The 17749-nt window shown below is 40.9% G+C and overlaps 4 non-coding genes across 4 annotated transcripts; 1 reads left to right on the forward strand and 3 right to left on the reverse strand.

Annotated features, from left to right (window-relative positions):
* Positions 1-1229: 1229 nt before the first annotated feature.
* On the reverse strand, positions 1230-1322 carry trnar-ucu (transfer RNA arginine (anticodon UCU)). Its single transcript has 2 exons — positions 1286-1322; positions 1230-1265 (listed from the first exon to the last, which is right to left on the reverse strand). It is a non-coding gene; the product is annotated as a tRNA-Arg (tRNA).
* A 9882-nt stretch (positions 1323-11204) lies between these two features.
* trnai-uau (transfer RNA isoleucine (anticodon UAU)) lies at positions 11205-11298 on the reverse strand. Its single transcript has 2 exons — positions 11261-11298; positions 11205-11240 (listed from the first exon to the last, which is right to left on the reverse strand). It is a non-coding gene; the product is annotated as a tRNA-Ile (tRNA).
* Positions 11299-15238: 3940 nt separating this feature from the next.
* On the reverse strand, positions 15239-15310 carry trnam-cau (transfer RNA methionine (anticodon CAU)). Its single transcript has one exon. It is a non-coding gene; the product is annotated as a tRNA-Met (tRNA).
* Positions 15311-16309: 999 nt separating this feature from the next.
* On the forward strand, positions 16310-16382 carry trnak-uuu (transfer RNA lysine (anticodon UUU)). Its single transcript has one exon. It is a non-coding gene; the product is annotated as a tRNA-Lys (tRNA).
* Positions 16383-17749: the final 1367 nt, after the last annotated feature.

The following is a 17749-nucleotide window of genomic DNA, read 5'->3' on the forward strand; positions in this document are numbered from 1 at the left end:
ATTACAAGTCACCTAGTTTTTAATTTAGAGCTAGATTAAAGCTCTAGTCTCTTTGGGGGTGTGAGTTGGAATCCCACTGCTGCCAAATATCTCCAACTATCTCAGTGTTAAGAAGCAAAAAACACACATTTGCTGCAGAAGTAACAGGAGAATTTGTGCCATTCACCCTCATAGCGTGATGTCATTTTCTCAGGCTCATTTTTAGATGCTTGTGATCGAATCTATGATTCTTATGAGTGTGCCCTCCATAAAGGTAGCACAGATATAACGTGCCAAGTTTTCAGAGAATCGCATTAAATACAGGTCAGAAGAAGGCGACAAAGTGTCCGCTAGGCAGTTCAGCTATTTCAACGGTGTTCTCTGTTGTTTAGGTCCAGAATGACACCCGTTACAACCAGGAAACACACAGTGTCAGGCATCAAAAAGACTTCCCAAAACCCTGATCCTCTCCTTGATCCGGTGATGGCATCCAGACATTTCCTGCAACAAAGCCAGGATACGGTCTTCAACAACACGAGTGAAAGGCTAATTCCCAGCCTTTGCAATCCTTTGCAAAGAAGGACCGCATGTGCTCAGTGTTAAATGCGCTGTTCATTATTAATAATAATCTATACATTATATAGTGCCTTTAAAGGTGGCTTTTCAAAGTGCTTTACAGAATGAAACCAATAAAGTTAAAAAATACACAAGATAAGCAGGATGAGAATACACAGTTAGAGGAGACAATAGATGGTGGTATTAAATACAGTAGGAACAGAGGGGTAAAGAATAGTTCATTAAAGGCTCTTCTAAAGAAGAGGGTTTTGAGTCTGGATTTGAAGGAGTTTAGAGAAGGTGACTCTCTGATATCTTTGGGAATAAAGATCCAGAGCTTTGGTACAAAACAGGAGAAGGCCCTGTCACCCATAGAGTGTAGATGGACTGGGGGACAGATAGGAGACCAGAATTAGAAGAGCGAAGGTTGTGAGGTGGGGAGTAGGGCGATAACCCAGACAGGTACTGTGGTGTCAAGCCATGGAGAGCCTTATAGGTGAGCATGAGGATTTTGAAGTTGACAGGAAGCCAGTGCAAGGAGTCCAGGACAGGAGTAATGTGATCACAGTCCAGTGCTAATTTCTTTCTTGTGGCTGCTGGTTCATTTTCAACTGTGGACTCTTAAGAAGTCCTTTATTTGACTTGATCAACACTAATCCCTAGAGGATTTTGAAAGGTTGAATCAAAATGATACATGACTCTGGTGGGACTCAAACCCACAACCTTTGAATGACTTCATTCTATCAAAGCCTAGAAGTCCAATGCGCTCTCCATTGCGCCACAGAGCCAACCAATACATCACTATATAAGACAGCTACAGAAAGCTGTAACTCATGCTTCTCCCGTTGTCTTTAAATTAAGCTCCATAAATATTGACAATGAGTGGCCTGTTGTCTACGAATAGATACCGCTGGGATTCACACCCAGGGTCTCCTGGTTTTTAGTGAGGCGTCTTAACCAGCTAAGCCATGGTGCCAAACCTGCTAAATGTTATCCACAACTTCAACCACCTGTGAGAAACGGGCAACTGCAGTGTTACGCCTGCTGGCTCAACAGATAATCCTTTTCGAAGTTTAAGGAGAGGATTTCTTTGTCAATTCAATTAAACATTTTAGAAATGCTGAACGATTGATGTGTTTCACGCGCAGAAATATTTTATCGTTACGTACTTTTTCTGTGCAGTAAGTTCTCCTTCAACTCCGCCCACCAACAGAGGTCGTTTTTAATACAGGAGTAAAGGCACACTGCACATCAGCAAAACATCCCGTACAGGTTTAGGGAGAGCGACATCAGTGATTGGAAAGTTGGAAGTTTCGGGTCACTTTTTTATTATAGATTCAAGCAGCCCTGAATACCTTTTCAAGAAACATTTCAGAATCCCAGTCACGTCCAGTATGATTGCTACACAGGTCTACAGTATACAATCAGAATACTGTTTGTGCATTATATAAAACACACCGCCCAAAGCATTTCTAAAACAGGAATTACATGTTTCTGAATGGCCCTCCTTTATAAATAAAATAAAAGGTCTGAAGCCTGCTCCAAAGAAGCACTTTATTCAGAGCTGACAAAGATGTGATAGGAAACATCTCAGAAAATGAAGATGCAGTCATTTCCACGCGTCGCACAACAAGAGCTGAACCCACCCGACGTTCTCAAGAGAGTAAGGTGTAAGGAGTGTGGCTGGGTGGTCTAAGTGCTGGGTTTGTGCTCCATTTTCTTCGCTGGGTTAGGTTTGAATCTTGCCACTGCTAAGTGTTGGTGGGTTAAGACCTTCCTTCTATTGCGACGTCAATGGGTAAAAGCTTTGCTTGGCAGTCTGTCGAGAGACTGAACTAGGTGTTTCAAGATAGTCTTTGTCAGCTTAACATCAAGGCATAAAAAAGCCTCATTTTGTGTTCCCAACAGCAATGCTCTTTGGTCCCTTCAGCATTATGCAGGGAACAACATCTGCCGTGATCACTTTTGAGTCAGTGTGAATCGTAGTGTGCCGCAATTGTTTTTAAAATTGGTTCTGTAGTGTAAGAAAAACCGGCCATTCAGGGACGCCAAATATGTAACTGTAGTGGCTCTCTGAAGGCACCAGTTCTGTAGGGTTTGGGCATTTACTGAGACAATTATTTATTGTAGCAGTAAATCACAAAGGTGATTCTTTTGATGGCTTTAGAGTCCAACCATGCGACATAACTCAAACAACGCACACACACAGGTGCTAATACACGAGGATACATTTATTAATACATAGAATATGCATGTAAACCTAACAGATCTTATCGAGAGGGTTATCAGAATACAAAAGATATATATTCAATCAGTTACAAAGTGTTACACATATCAAGAGGACATACGTTCAGTATATCATTCATTAAGACCGTTTCGTAAAGTGAACTTGGTTACAACTTCTACATTAGATACTCAAAACAAGTACATAACTCTTAGGAATTAAATTGATATCAACTGGTTTGGATAACAATGGAATTCTCGAGCTGTAATGCAGTGAAGTTGAATACTTATCCAATTTCTGGGGATTCAGATCTCCTGCGGGCACAAACAAACAGTTGCAGGCTGTTGCTGTCCAATCCGCGCTCTCTGGCTCGGTGCCAGGCTGTGCTGTGCGGCTTGTGACGGTGCACTGCTGATGCTCACTGTTGGCTTTAACTAGCAAAGTTTGTGCACAGGAGAAAAGATGACTGTGGGTCCCAGAAAGTCAGGAAGAGGACCGGTTCGTTCCTGATGAAGAGCTAGTTCTGAATAGTGATTCAGCTGTCCACAGTTCGACCTGTTCACGAGGCCTGCTGCTGGTTACTCTCTGGCAACCTCCACTCTAGACTCTTAGAACAAAGGAAAGTTCTGGCACTCGGACACACTGGCCGTTCCGTGGTTGTCCGAGCTGAGTCTCAGGATGGTCAGGAGGCACGCTGCGAGAATGTCCTGCCCTTGGGAGCCTTCTGCTCCTGGGCCGTCCTGCCCTGGAATTCTCCTTTGAATTCCCTTTAGAACAGTCCACAGAATCCTCTCCAGAATCTTACTGAATCTCCCTGAATCTTACTGAATCTCTCAGGCTCTCTGTGTTGCCTGTTTTTACCTGGAGGAACTTCAGCTCGTTGATTGGCTGAAAGTTCCATGGGCATCAGAGTCCCACGTGGGTTACTCGGCCCTACCAGCCCCTGATTGGTTGATCAAGGTGAGATATGAGTCACTTACTCCTGACACTTAGGAATGCAGTCCAGATGTCCAACTGGCACTCCCTAGACAGATAGGCACCAATGGATGACCATTGATCATGATAGCCAGGCTTAGCTAAGTGCATCCCCCTTTGGGAGCTGTCCTTATCAGGAACCTTAAATCAGCCTGCATGAATAGTTTCTCTGTGGCTGCACCACAGAGATGAACAGAGAAATGGGGCCTCATTTGGGAAGGCTCAGAACACTTAATTCTTTCTTATTAATAAGCCTCGCCGCTACAGTAGGCATGGTGCATTTGTCTGTGAAACTTGAATGCTGTGCTTTCAGAAAGGTCAACTGTGCTTCGGAAAAAATCAGCAGCAGTGTCTTTATTTTGTCGGTGAGTATGGCTGTCTTTTAAAGCACATGAAAAACACGAGTTTGTGGATTTCTCCAAATAGCAACGAATTCAGTTGTGCAGAGCCTTACTGCTTTCAGAGGGTCTTTTACCGACGCTGCTGTAGTAGAGAAGTGACATAATCACAAACGCAACCATTTGTGCTGGCTGTTTAACTAAGTATTAAGCTTTTTTAACTATCACATGATTTTAACTAATTTAACATCATCTCCAGAAGAGCACCTCGCACTGCTCACTGAGCTGATGTATGTGCCCATTTCTCAAAAAATTAAATATCATCTGAACTGATTTTTTTCTACTTTAAATGCTTTCCTACTCTTTTAATATTTCAGTTAAATCGTTTATTTTGAAGTACTTTCCATTGATATTAATCCTAGTCCCGATGAATGATTCTGGGACATGGTGCGTCTTGAATAATGTTGTTATAGGTTTCAGTTTGGAAAAGTGCGCTCTCCAGAAGCTACCGAAACCTCTAATGGTCACACAAAGCTTAATGCAATAGCAACGTTTGGGGTTGAAAAAGAATATAACTTGCTATGAATATGAACACTGTTCCAGGAGGCGTGTAAGGACTATTTTGGCTCAGATCACCAATTTACCTTACATTTCTGATCCATTAATATCGCTATTGAATACTAAAGGTAGGTCCTGGCAATACTTCTTGAGATCTTCTTTAGAAAAATTTAAAAAAATATATTTCCAGTACTAAACAAAAAGTAAAAAATACTGATTACGTGCAACTGATAAAATCTCTCTTCCAGGGACGTTGTAGCTATATGCAAATTACAATGGAAAACTTTATCAGCTTTAAAAGTTTCTTTTGCATTTATAAGACGATCAGCATGACACTCAAAACATACCTGTATTCAGTAAGCGGTGAGTCTGCTGGCTGAGCAAGTTGCCTCCTCTACACACAATAGCAGCCCTGACGCTAAGATAAATGAAAAGAAATTGCTTTTATTGGGCACTTTTCATATCCGATGAGCTTGACATCTCCCAAGGGCGATGGAGTTTTTTTGCGACACTGCTTTTCCCTTTTTTCTTCTTTCTGTACTCTGATGGAAAAAAAAGAGAAATCATGTAAGGGAAAAATGTATTTTTTTCATGGAGAAAACGTGCACCAGGAATGTTTTGTTTTGAAGAAGTGATTTAACATGATACATGACCTAATTTACTAGAGTAAATGCTCACACTGCAAGGTCTGCTTTACTACAAGAGAGAAGTAGAGTGAAAGATGTCATAATTGCACTGCGTTGTTGAAGAAAACATCTTTTTCTTTGAATTCTAAATCAATCAGACTTTCAAAGTGAAACACAAACCCTTTGTCTGTATTAAAGAGATGATATTTTAAAACTTATAAAAATGTAGAAAACACGTTTCTCACTTAGAAATTTAGGATGGGATTATTACTATTACTAGTAATTACTAGTTGCAGTGCTGAACTCACCATGGTGCAATTCAGTTACATGATTGGCCAGTGGTTTCATGGATAACGTGTCTGATTTTGCATCATGAGATTGGAGGTTCGACTTCTACCGGGTTCGTGTGTTTTTAAATCAGGCTACTCAGAAATAGAAGTCCATTATGTGAATGAACCGCACCTGAAAGCAAACGTTGGTCGGGTTTCCTTCTTTCCAGCATGAAATAGCAAATCGTTACAAAAAGCACCAGCTAATGTCCAATAGCATTAGTCATTTTAATTAACATGAATATACTGTAAGGTCTTGGTACATGGGATTGGATTTCATCCACAATTTAAAAAAGGGCAAATTATATTTATAGGCTTCAGACACATTTTAATACAAAAGTGACCTAAAACTCTGTAACTTTCAGGTTAGTTTGAACCTGTAATGAAAAAGGGGCCTGAAACTTCCATTCTGTGATGTAACTGTCTCTAAAGTCGGACGTGATGTTTCACGGATGTGCAGTGTGCCTTTTCTCTTGTCATGTTCAAAATGACTTGCTGTGTAATTTCCTGAATGCGTGTCCTGTACTGCTCTGTTATTTCATTTAGATTATCTATGTGGTGTACAGATAAAACCAAACGGCATGGTCTAATTCCTGGGTTCGGCACCAGCTGAACCTGAACATACATCATCCGATCTCAACATGATTTGAACACACAACCTTTTGATGTGGTATCAGATGCACTACCATCACACCACTCCCCATAAGTGCTTTTAATTCCCCCAAGGAGAAAAATATTTTTTTTCATTCTCTCCTGTGAGAAGCACCGCTCTTCCAACGAGGGTCTCTTCTTCCCAGACCACAGATTATTTTTCCTGTCTGGCTCTCACACAGAGGGCAGACACACTGTCTTTACTACATCTATAGATCTGACCCCCTTACAGCCCTGATATTCCTGGACAGGATCCCATATTGAGCAGTATTTCTCGCGTTCTGAACTTACAGTGTGTACACAATGTACTTTATACACAAAGTAAGTGTTTTCGTAACTCTTGGACGTTTTGTCAAAATGTTACTGCCATGCCAAAATCACCCCCTCAACTGAACAGTCTCACCCCCCTCAGTTTTGGATAAAAGGTTTGGATAAAAAGTTTTTGAACACTTTCACTTACTTAACTTGAGCCGTAAAAAATAGTTGTACTTTGTCAATGGTCAGATAACTACACTAACCCCGAATTCACAGTTACTACATCAGACTGTTTGATGTGCAGGAGGGCTATCTGTCCAGGAACAGCATAGTGTCTATGTTTTGGGGTGTCAACATTATTATGACCTTATTTGCTCAGGTGGACCAATGCCTTGCAGTAGTTTATCCTTATACTTACAATCGTTATATAACTAGGACTGTAGTTATAGAAGTTTGTACTTTCTGTTGGTTTTACAATGATTTCTTAATGATTCAGAACCTCGTTACCGTTGATGTTGTTGCAAAAATGAACACATATGGTTGATGCTCCAGGCAAAAATAATCACGTGAGTTCTGATGAACGTGGAACTGTTCTTCATCACTAAATACCAGATTGCTTGTCGTTATCTTCTAACATGAAATACTAATCAGTGGCATGCTTGCGAGAATTCACTTGGATGGTTGCAATGGCTCCGTTTAAACCAAAATATCACTACCCCCCTCAGGATTTCAGACCCCCCCCCCCCCCTACAGATCATTCCCCTGGCGCCAGTCCTGGGTATAATGATGAACATAGCTGCCTTGCAAGCAGTGAATCTGGGTGTGATTCCCACCTGACCCATCGACAAACCTTTTCCAATGAATCTTTGATCAATTTAAAAAAGTCTTGAAGCTGGTAGGCTAGGGAAGAAGCACTGTTTGAGTGCACTGAGGAAAATGTGCTACTGTGCTGTGCTGCTCCAGTAGCGCAATTGGTCAGGTTGTAGTGCTTTTATAGTGGAGTTATACCGAGGTTGTGAGCTCAATCATCACGTGGAGTAGGTTCCGTTTTCAGCTGCAGAAACGTGCTGTTGAATTTATGTCGTTCTTGTGTTACTTTTTCCTCTCGATGGAGCTGTATTAATGCAGGCACACCTGCTTCCATGTCAAGTTATTTTATCGTTGCTTACAAACCAACACACTGCAGACACCTCTGATATTGTCACTGCTTGTGGGCCACGTGTTCCTGCTGTCAGCCTACCATGATCATACACCTATAGAAATATTACTGCTGTAGTACAGGAGCGAAGAAACAAAACGAAAGCACACCAAGTTTAAAAAGGTCAAAATGTGTCAAAGCCCTTCCTCGAGGAGAATGGGGTTCAAACCTACTTGTGCAGAGTATCATGTATTAAGAGGAGATTGCCTTAACCACTAGGCCACCTCCATACACACTTCAGCCCCCTCCGGACATGAGTTGCCTCTTTCCCCATACTCAAGGGTAATTTTCCTCTTCCACCTACAATTTCAACATTTACCTTGGGAGATGTCAAACCACAGAGCCTGTGCTGCGCTTCAGTGTTAGCTGTAGTGGACACCCCGTTGAACATAAAAAGCATATTGGGCTCCTTGGACATAAGCCATTTCTCGTCACTTGCTCAGCGAGCAGGCTCAGCGCACACTGAATACAGGTGTCTCAGAGCAATTGAGATGTGTCCAAGTGGCTGTAAAAGGGATATCTGATGCCAGTGCCATGGCTTAGTTCTCCGACGGCAGGCGTAGCGGCGCGCCGGTTGGAGTATTCTCGGTCGCATTTAATGGCAACGTCATGGCAACGTCAGCTCAAACCACCAAATGGAGACGGGCGTGCCGACAAGCTGACCCTGCTGATGCGGGATTAACACTAGGATGCGAGAATGCTGTGGCTTAGTTGGTTAAAGTGCCTGCCTAGTAAACAGGAGATCCTGGGGTTGAGTCTCAGTGGTGCCTGTCTTGCCACACAATTTATCATTATGGAAAGCAACATGCTTCTACATTTAATTTGATGGAAGTGTTCATTTAATTTTTGGAACAACTTGTTTTTAAAAAAATCCATACAAATTGCGAAAGATAAAATACTCATCTGTTTTGTCAGTGCAGAGGAATTACTGCCAGCTGGCAAGGAAACAAAAACGATTTTTTTGTCTTTAGCCAAAAACCTGTGAATGTAGAAAAAAGGTGATGTGCGTTAGTTTTTATGGCACGGTCAGTCTGCATATCCTTCAGTTAAACATAACGTTGGTAAATCAAAAGTCCCCAGAGACGCATTTCAAATTAATCGGACCTCAACACTGTCTCCCCTAAATGTGATGGGGTTTCTTTGGATGTCCTTAAGCATCCTGATAGTTGCAGAGATTTCAAACTTTTGGCTAAAGTCAAACTACAAGAAGTTAATAGTTGAGCGCCTAAGTCAATATCACTGGGAATGTGACTATGTAAACTTAAATAGTATTCAAAATATTGCAATTTTGTTGTAGTTTAAAAAGATATTTTAGCTGGGGATCCTCAAAAATGATGAGGGTAGAAAAGAGAACTATTCGACACCATCAGGAGTGCTTAACGTGTGATAAAAGAGTTTTTTAATCACAAAGTGAAAATAGTGAATTTGTCTTTCACTTAGATGTTCATCAAAAGCTCATTAAACAATGAAGGAGAGGCTCGTGTTCCAAATTCAATTCGTGTCTCATTATCTTGCTTTGATTTTTAAAATGTACACTGTTGACTATACACTCTTCCTAACACGATTAAAGAGCCAAGTTTAGTTCAGAGGTAAAGCATCTCATGCATCGTATGAAGCTCTGTTTTCTATCACCAGCGTCTCCACTCTGATTTCTTTTTAAGCGCGATATCTTTTCTGTGATTTCTTTCGTTTGAATGCTCTCATGTGTGAATTTCAGCACAACACATAAACTCGTTTGTCTGTTTTAAAGAGATGCAATTTTTAAAACAGACAAAATGAAAGACTTATTAACTAAATACACATAGAAAACGTGCACCTAATTGAGAAAATTTGGACTGGGGCGATGTATTATTGTAGCGGCGCAAGCTCACAGTGGTGCACTTGAGGAATGCGGTACAAGGGCCAGTGGTACATTGGATAACGCATCTGATTACGGATCAGGAGACTGTAGGATCGTAATGCTCTTAAACCCAGTACCATAACCGTAGTGTGTTCAGTCCTACACAACCTTTCTATTGACTGAATAAGCCTCCTGTTCCATCTCCATCTTCCTCCCACACATTACGGCTATTTCAGCACCGTTATTGTTGGACCACAGTCACAGATACGTAAGGGACACTATTCTGAAGAACCATCTTAAATAAATAACGTTGCAAAAGGTAACAATAATGCTTTCTTAATGTAACCTTACATTTGGCCGTACAATACAATTTTCTGTACCCTCAAATAAAACAAAATCTTACTGCTTTCTCCTGAGAAACACAAGTGTAGTGTTAAATCACAATAAATAATACAACAAATATACTAAACTAACACCCAGATATGACAACACACAGCTATGACAGAACACATTGAAGACTTAAAAGCCCTTTAAATTTTTATTTCCTTAATTTCCATTCTCTTCCCTCCCCAGGATAACTGAAAACTAACTATAATAAAGACTGTATATGCATTACTTGTAATACAGCTACTAATAAAAATATACATGGAACTTAATTATTAATAAATAACACTTTTATTAGTAAATACGTGTAATGATAACATTCATTGTGAATATTTGTGGTGTCTGGAAAGCAATTTTAGTTAAATATAATAATAATTTTCAAGCAAGTGGTGCATAAGCTTGTTACTTAATGAGTACATTATTTCCATTACATTCAAGACAGTTCTAATGTGATCGATTGTTCTGCTTAGTCCGCTACTAAGTAGCTTAAAACCTATGAAGAGGTGGTTTAAGCTAGACTCCTAATGCAGTAACATCTAACGGGCAGCAGCTGTTATTTTAGGTTTGTTGCAATTGAGAACAGGTTTAGTACAGAGCTGCTGACAAATTTCAGTGGAGTTTATTGTATATGGGTTTATTGCAATTGACCCATTGTAGCTACCAATCAGCAGCAAGGAAAAACAAACTTCACTTGTGCCTTTTAAAAAAAGGGAAACAGTAGTAGTTTATGTGGTAATTTCAGGTACAATGTAAGAACTAAAGTTATCTACTCCCATAGTAATGCGTGGGGTCCTATAAATATAAAAAAAAAAATTGTAACCCGAAAACACAACAAACACAAAACAAGAAGTCTTCCAGGAACCTAGGTAAATCCCTGTAGTAGTCTAACAACTACAAAAAAAAAAACAAATGCAACAACTTCAAAAAAAAAACATTAAAAACAAATCTGTGGAACAACAAAAACACAGAGTCTAATCCGAGAGCTTTTTCAAGTCTTCAGTGCTCCTCTCGTCTCAGTAGACCTCTCTCATATATTTGTGTACAGGTCAGCTGGAGGTACACAGCTGATGGTAATTTAAGTAGGGAGCTGCGTCAGAATGCATGGGCTTCAAAGGAAAAAGTCAAGGTTTATTCCATGCTGAAAAGAGAAGGAAACACAATGTTTCAGCTGTGGAGCCTTATTTGATTGTGACTCGAAGTAAACCTTTACTTCTTCGTTTGATGTTAATTTATCTCCATCAGATACCTAATAATATCTAAACTTGACAGTTGCTTTCAGTAGCTAAAGACGCTGCTCCAGGTGAGGCTTGAACTCACAACCTCGGCATAACTTCGCTGTGCACTGCTGTATAAGTACCGCGCGCTGACCGATTGCGCCACTGGAGCTGTGCAAAGTGTGCTCCTCATACAGACTGACGCTGCAGAAACACAGGGTGAAAACGGTTTCGGTTGTGGATCCATCTATACATGGGGAACACTGAAATAGCAAGGAGAATACAAGAAAAGAAACTGAAAGAATTGTGCTAACAGCAAAGGGGGACGGAGGGAGGTGGTCGGACAAGTAAATCAGCCTGGTAGATTGTTTGTAGCGACATTTTTGAGTCAATCGGCACACGGATTTCTCTTCATGTGCCTTAAACTGTGCAGTTTGTATTTTCGTTGTAGATAGGTTTCTTCAGACGTCCAGTAAAGTGACAATAATGGAGAACTAGCTGACGCACCCCGTCGTGAAGACCCTCTGTAAGGTGATTACACGTTTCATTTTCAAGTCGCCTCCTTTACACGCAATTGCTTCCCCGACACTGAGAGAACATGAGAAATGGCTTCAATTTTCAATGTGAAGCGCAGTTCAGGCTCGATGGCTTCACATCTCCAATCAATCAAATAAAATTGCAGTGAAGCGATCTAAATAAGACTCTGAAGTACTGGGAAAGATGATTATTTTGAGCGTGCCTCCCAGAGTCTGCTACGAGGCTGAAGTTGGCTTCTTATTCGCCAGCTTCTTATGCGTGTTTTTCGTCCCACCTTAAATGCTGCTGCTGTGATGTTATGTCGCCTTTCGCCTGTAGATGGGTCTCTTCGATCAGTACTAATCCGGCTGGAAAACTGTAGACATCTTCACTGAAAGGGAATATCCAAATAGCGACTGTCCAAACTATATTTTGGTATGGAATATATTTTAGAAAATCGCAAACCAATTTTAAAAACTCACCATAACACGGACTTACACTGGGAAAAAGTGATTGCACTTTCTGCTTATTTCTACGGCCTCCCCCCCGATTATGAAAATGTCTCACAGTTCTGTCACCGACGTGTGAAAGACAATGTAACAGACTATCAAAATCCTGAAGTACAAGACATTTTAAGGCACCAGTTTTTTAAATATGACCCTCTGATCCTGGCATGTCAGAATACATTTCGAAAAAGTATGGCACGAATTGCAATGGCACAAATTGTTGAGAATATCACTGACCTTGCCGATATTTGCAGGGGATCGAATGTTTTGCACATGTTGAACTACAACAAGTAAAAATTGAGCTCCTTAGTCAATATCCGAGAATGTCCAATAATGGCGAACATCAGTAGCTTCAAGGAAACTTAGACTCGCTTATGGCGTTTTATCTTCGAATGGAGGGTGGGAGAATTCAGTTATAGTCTCGTTGCTCATTAGCTAAACTATTTTAAAAATATTACACAAATTTGTTCGAGAAACTTGTAATCGCCTTAAAGAGAGTCTTCTTGAAGATGTGCACCAGCTAGCTCTCCTCTGTCAATTGACAGGACTTTAAAACTGTTCTCATACTGTACAACCAACATACAAATTACACATCTTAAGGAACATGGAGAGAAATCCGTGTACTAAATAACATAAAACTGTCGCTGCAAATTATCACCAAGCTGTTTTATGTGTCTGACCACCTCTTTCCTACTTTGCAGCGAGCACAAATCTTTCTGTTTCTTCATCGCTATTTTACTGTCTCTTTCCCCCATGTGGAGATGGATCCACAGCCGAAACTTTAGGTCAGTTCCTGTTACTCTCTCCGATTGAAAGAGCTGTATTAAAGGCACTCCCATCTCTGCAGGAAAGTTATTGCTGCTCTCAACACAATATACTGCAGCCAAATGTGATAGTGATACTGTCACTGCCTGTGGGCCACGTGTTCCTGCTGTCAGCCTATTATGTCATGTTCATCCACACCCAGAAACATTACTGCTGTAGCACAAGAGTTATATAATGTAGGCGCAGTCCATAAAGCATGAATCTCTTAATCTCAGAACTGTGGGTTCAGCCCCCACATTGGGTCCCTCTGTGCAAATTTGATCCCCCCAATCCTCCTAGCATGACCTGATGGCGTAACAGTGATACCCAGTACCCAGCGTAATTCAGCTTTCCACTTGATTCAGATTTTGATCTGAAATCATCGGCCGAACAAGAGTTTGTCTAAATCGAGGGAGATCTGCTCACAAGCAAGTATTAAACACTTCAGCATTTTCTGTTCGAATACCACACTTTGTCAAAACACTGCCGCTTCTTAAGCTAATAAGTAACAGTTTTTGAGCACGCATTGTATTGTTAATGCTTATATTAAAACAGCATAAATTCACATAGTGGAATTTGGACTGAACAAAGTAGTCCAGCCCCTTTACAACATTACATACCCACTGATTAAAGCTTAAAACTACAGCAGCAGGAGTAATAATAATGGCAACAACATGTTTCGAGTTCGGCATTTCATTTATCCTGCGGAAACATCGTATCGGAATGAACTGCCCGAGATAAAAGAGTAATTGCGGCTTCAGATCGTTTTTACAGAGCATTGCGTTGTTCTGTTCATGCTGACTACACGCTTTAAATTTGTCATTTACTGCAAGCGTTGCTTTTCCGGGTTTTTCTGAAATTCCTCGCATTTGAGCCAGCACTAAAACATTTCATTCCCGTCGCTGAATACATCGTGGAAACGGTATTTGCAACGGAATGCTGTCACACATGAAACCTTTTCGTTATTCGGTTCTGAAGTTTGAAAATGAAAATAAAACGGGGGTCACTTCATAGGTTTGAAAGAAGTCCAAGCAGCATAAAAACCCGCGAATTCTTACAAAGGCTGCACCTTTCTGCTGCTGCTTTTATAAATCAGCCTTAAACATTTGAATGCATACCTTACTGCTGCTAATCACATTCACCTGTTTACGAAGCTTTTTTCTGTCCGCTAAGCAGTTTCTCCGTTTCCCTCGTACTGTGATTGTCAGCGAGCACAACAAGACTGAAACAGTGTAAAGGCAGGTAAAAAAGACAGGGTAAAACGCCTGATTGTGGGATTTGAACCCGTGCCTCTATTTGGAGAGCGAAACACAAAGCTTAAAAGACACGAATCTGTGAATTTGCTGTTTTAAACCACTCGACTATCCTGAAGAAATGGGTAGTGATTGCACCAGTCGCATCCGATTTTCCGTAATTTTAGGACGATTGAAACGACTGGACGAACACAATTTGTGACGTTTAGCATGACATGGAAAACGGTACCGGAGCATTCGGGTCCGGACTACAAGACTCAGAAACAGTTTTTATCCCCCGCACTATCAAACTGTTAAACTCCCAGCCTCTCTCACTCTCACCTCACCTCTCACCTATGATCTGAACCTCACAGTGCCTTCTTTCTTACCAAAAACCCAAACACACATTGAAAATCTATCTCTACCATACATGTCAAAAGCTCACTCCCCATCATTTCTATCCCTTTATTTCATTCTTTTGATGCATGTTTTTGCACATAACCTGTTACCTTTTTGTTGTTTTGCACACTGCCTGTTGATGTTTTTTGCACATCGGCTGTTGTCTCTGTCTCTGTGTTTTTTTCTTTGTACTACTTATGTCCGAGAGCTAGCTAAATAGCATTTCGTTATACCATATACCTGTATATGAGTATAATGACAATAAACTTGAATTTGAACTTGAACTTGACATAGTCTTGCAGGCAGTATATTATTTTATCGTTTACTCGTTTTAAAAAACACGGTCTTCTCGTTCCAAAGTCAGATTTTTAGTGCTTTCGAACGTTACTTCCAACCTGGACTGACAGCTCAGCCGATCTGTTTGTGATCAGACCATGGAGTCGGGGGCTGTACCAAGCGCATGTTCCTTCCCAATGCTGTGGCGATCATTTGGAAGATGGGTGTGAAGAGAGACAAGCTTTGTCGACTGAAAAACAAAGCAGGATATGCACGAATACTAATTACTGGAGACAGTTATGTCCTCTTACTATTGAGACCCCTACATTGCGAGTTTTTTAAGACTTTGAAACTAAAGGAAAGCGGTGACAAATGAAACAGGCACGGGTGGGGCTTAAACCCACGCTCTTCGGTTTATGAGACCAACGCCTTACCACTTGGTCACCGCGCCTTCGAGTGAATGTGGGAATAATGTTGTTCAAATTATTTTTTTCTGAATCTGGTTTACATCGCCTGGAGGCAGCAACAACAATAAAAGAGATACTTGTCCTTAAACTCGGACGTGATGTTCTGCAGACGTGTGCATAATGTCCTGTTTTCTTACAGTGTAGACATTTTGCTGTTCACGCTCCGCATTCATCTGCTTTGTGCATTGTTAGTCCGCACCTGTAACATGTAATGTCAGCCGTCCCTGTTCTTCTATTTCTGCGTCCTGCTGCTCGGCTTTTGTTTTTAAAGTTTGAGCGAGCACCCCGTTCAGTGTCACTTTGTCACTGTGGTCAGAAAGCATTCTTGATTCTGCTTGAGCTGCTTCATGAATTCTAGCGACTGTAAGAGCTCTTTTTAAAGTCAGCCCTTCCTCCTGCAGCAATTTATAGTCTCTGACGTGCACATTTTTCCACAAGTTGATCTCTTAACATGTCAGTTTCCAATACTCCAAAGTCACACGATTTATACTGTTAAATTAAACTGTTATTCAAATACTCTAACGTAAATAAACGTTAGTGTCTTCCGGTGTGTGAGTCAATTTCTCCCAAAAAATATTTGTTAGTCTGTCGGGAGGCTGTGCAAGGTGTTAAGAAATAGAATTTCTAAAAGACAGGCTCCCTAAGCTTAACATCAAGGCTGTTCTCTACAGAAATGCTCTTTAAATTTGTTTTCTTTTTAATGTATTTGATTAAAAGATTTTATTAAATGTGAAAAAAATCTGAATGTAAAAAAAGGTCAAAATGCTATTGAAAAAAATCAGTAATGTGAGGAAAGATGGATTGTGGGAGGCCCTTGACCCTCCATGTCATGCTGTATTTCTCTCTCATTCTAGTGGGAGTGGTGCCGTCGCTTCTGGATAAAGTCTGTCAGTGGTCATTCCAGACGGGTCAGGTATGACTGCTCTTCGGCACAAGAGACACGTGACTTGCGAGGATCCCGACAGAGTCATCTTGCTTTTAGAGCCCGGATAGCTCAATCGGTAGAGCATCAGACTTTTAAGCTGAGGGCCCAGGGTTCAAGTTCCTGTTCGGGTGGATGTGGTGTTCATAAGTCTATCGTGAATGTCATTCTAAATAGTCTTTTATCTTTCACTCTTCTAGCTTTACTGTGGTTATTTTAAATGTCCATTACTTGTATTTACAGTAGTGTATTTAGTGTTTCATTTCACAAACCGAAAATGTTCAAGTAGATCTTGTCACTCTACTCCACTTAATTATCTAAATTAAATCACAGTAGAGTACAGAACACGCAGTAAGGAGCTCACACAGTGAGTACTCTTGAATACGACAAGAGGAAAGGCACACTGCACATCTGCAGAACATCACGTCCGAGTTTACAGTGACAGCAGAGGTTGGAAGCGAAGTAATTTTTTATTACTCGCTCGCTGAACAATCTCTCAAGAAACCTCGGTTGAGATTTAACGGGTGTCTAATAATCACGTTCAAAAAGGTGACGATAAGTTTTTTTTTTAACTAGGTAGCCTTAATGGCATCACGGTCTGAGTAGATCTTAAAGCAGCTGCAGACAGAGTACCCGTAATGGCAACACATTTCTGCTTTGAGTTCGGCTTTTCTTATTTCTTCTGCAGAACCAGTGGTATCGGAATATACTGATCCGCATAAGAAGCGCTTTCGGGTTCTGATCATTTTTATTGAGCGCTGCTCTAAACTTTACATTTGCTCGGGGTAGTTTTCCCCATGAAAAAAAGACATATCCCTAATTACACGATTTCACTTTTTTTCTTATCAACGAGTAGAAAGAAATAAAATATATACTTCATTATAAGTACCACAGGCAAGATGGCGTTGCATTCAGGTCGCAGTTACCCCTGGAGACGTTTGTTAAAATCTCACTTCTAATAAAGAGGTCTTTCTCGTTAGAGTAGAAACGATAGAAGCCTTAAGCGGGAAAAGATCACAACATCTCGCATTTCACGTGTTTAATGTTAACTGTCTCAGTGGTTGCCTCGGTGATTGATGGCTCTTCTCCCTCGCAGGTTGACGGCAAACGTCTTCAGAGAGGGAGTTCCCATGCACGGCTTTTCTTTATCAAGAGCTGAGACAACAGAGACAGACTTCCAACTGACATGAATTACTTCTTGAGCGTTTATGACCGTCTTTAAAAGCTGAGAGCAGGTGAAAAACTCTTTGGAAATGAGGAAATGACTGCCGACAGTAAACAGAGCTGACGCTCAGCTGCAGACAAGCGCTCCTCGTTAGTATAGTGCTGAGTACCCCTGCTTGTTGCGCGGGAGACTGGGGTACGTTTCTGTGACAGGTCGCTGGTTTAATTTTTTAAAAACCTGAGTTCACTTAAAAAGTGTGTACTGTGTCCTACGTTTCGGACTTGTTACTGCGGTAGAATATGGAGATCATCTCCAGCTTTGAGCTCAACTGCAACA

This window comes from Lepisosteus oculatus, chromosome 14, assembly GCF_040954835.1.
Source record: "Lepisosteus oculatus isolate fLepOcu1 chromosome 14, fLepOcu1.hap2, whole genome shotgun sequence".
NCBI classification, from domain to species: Eukaryota; Metazoa; Chordata; class Actinopteri; order Semionotiformes; family Lepisosteidae; genus Lepisosteus; species Lepisosteus oculatus.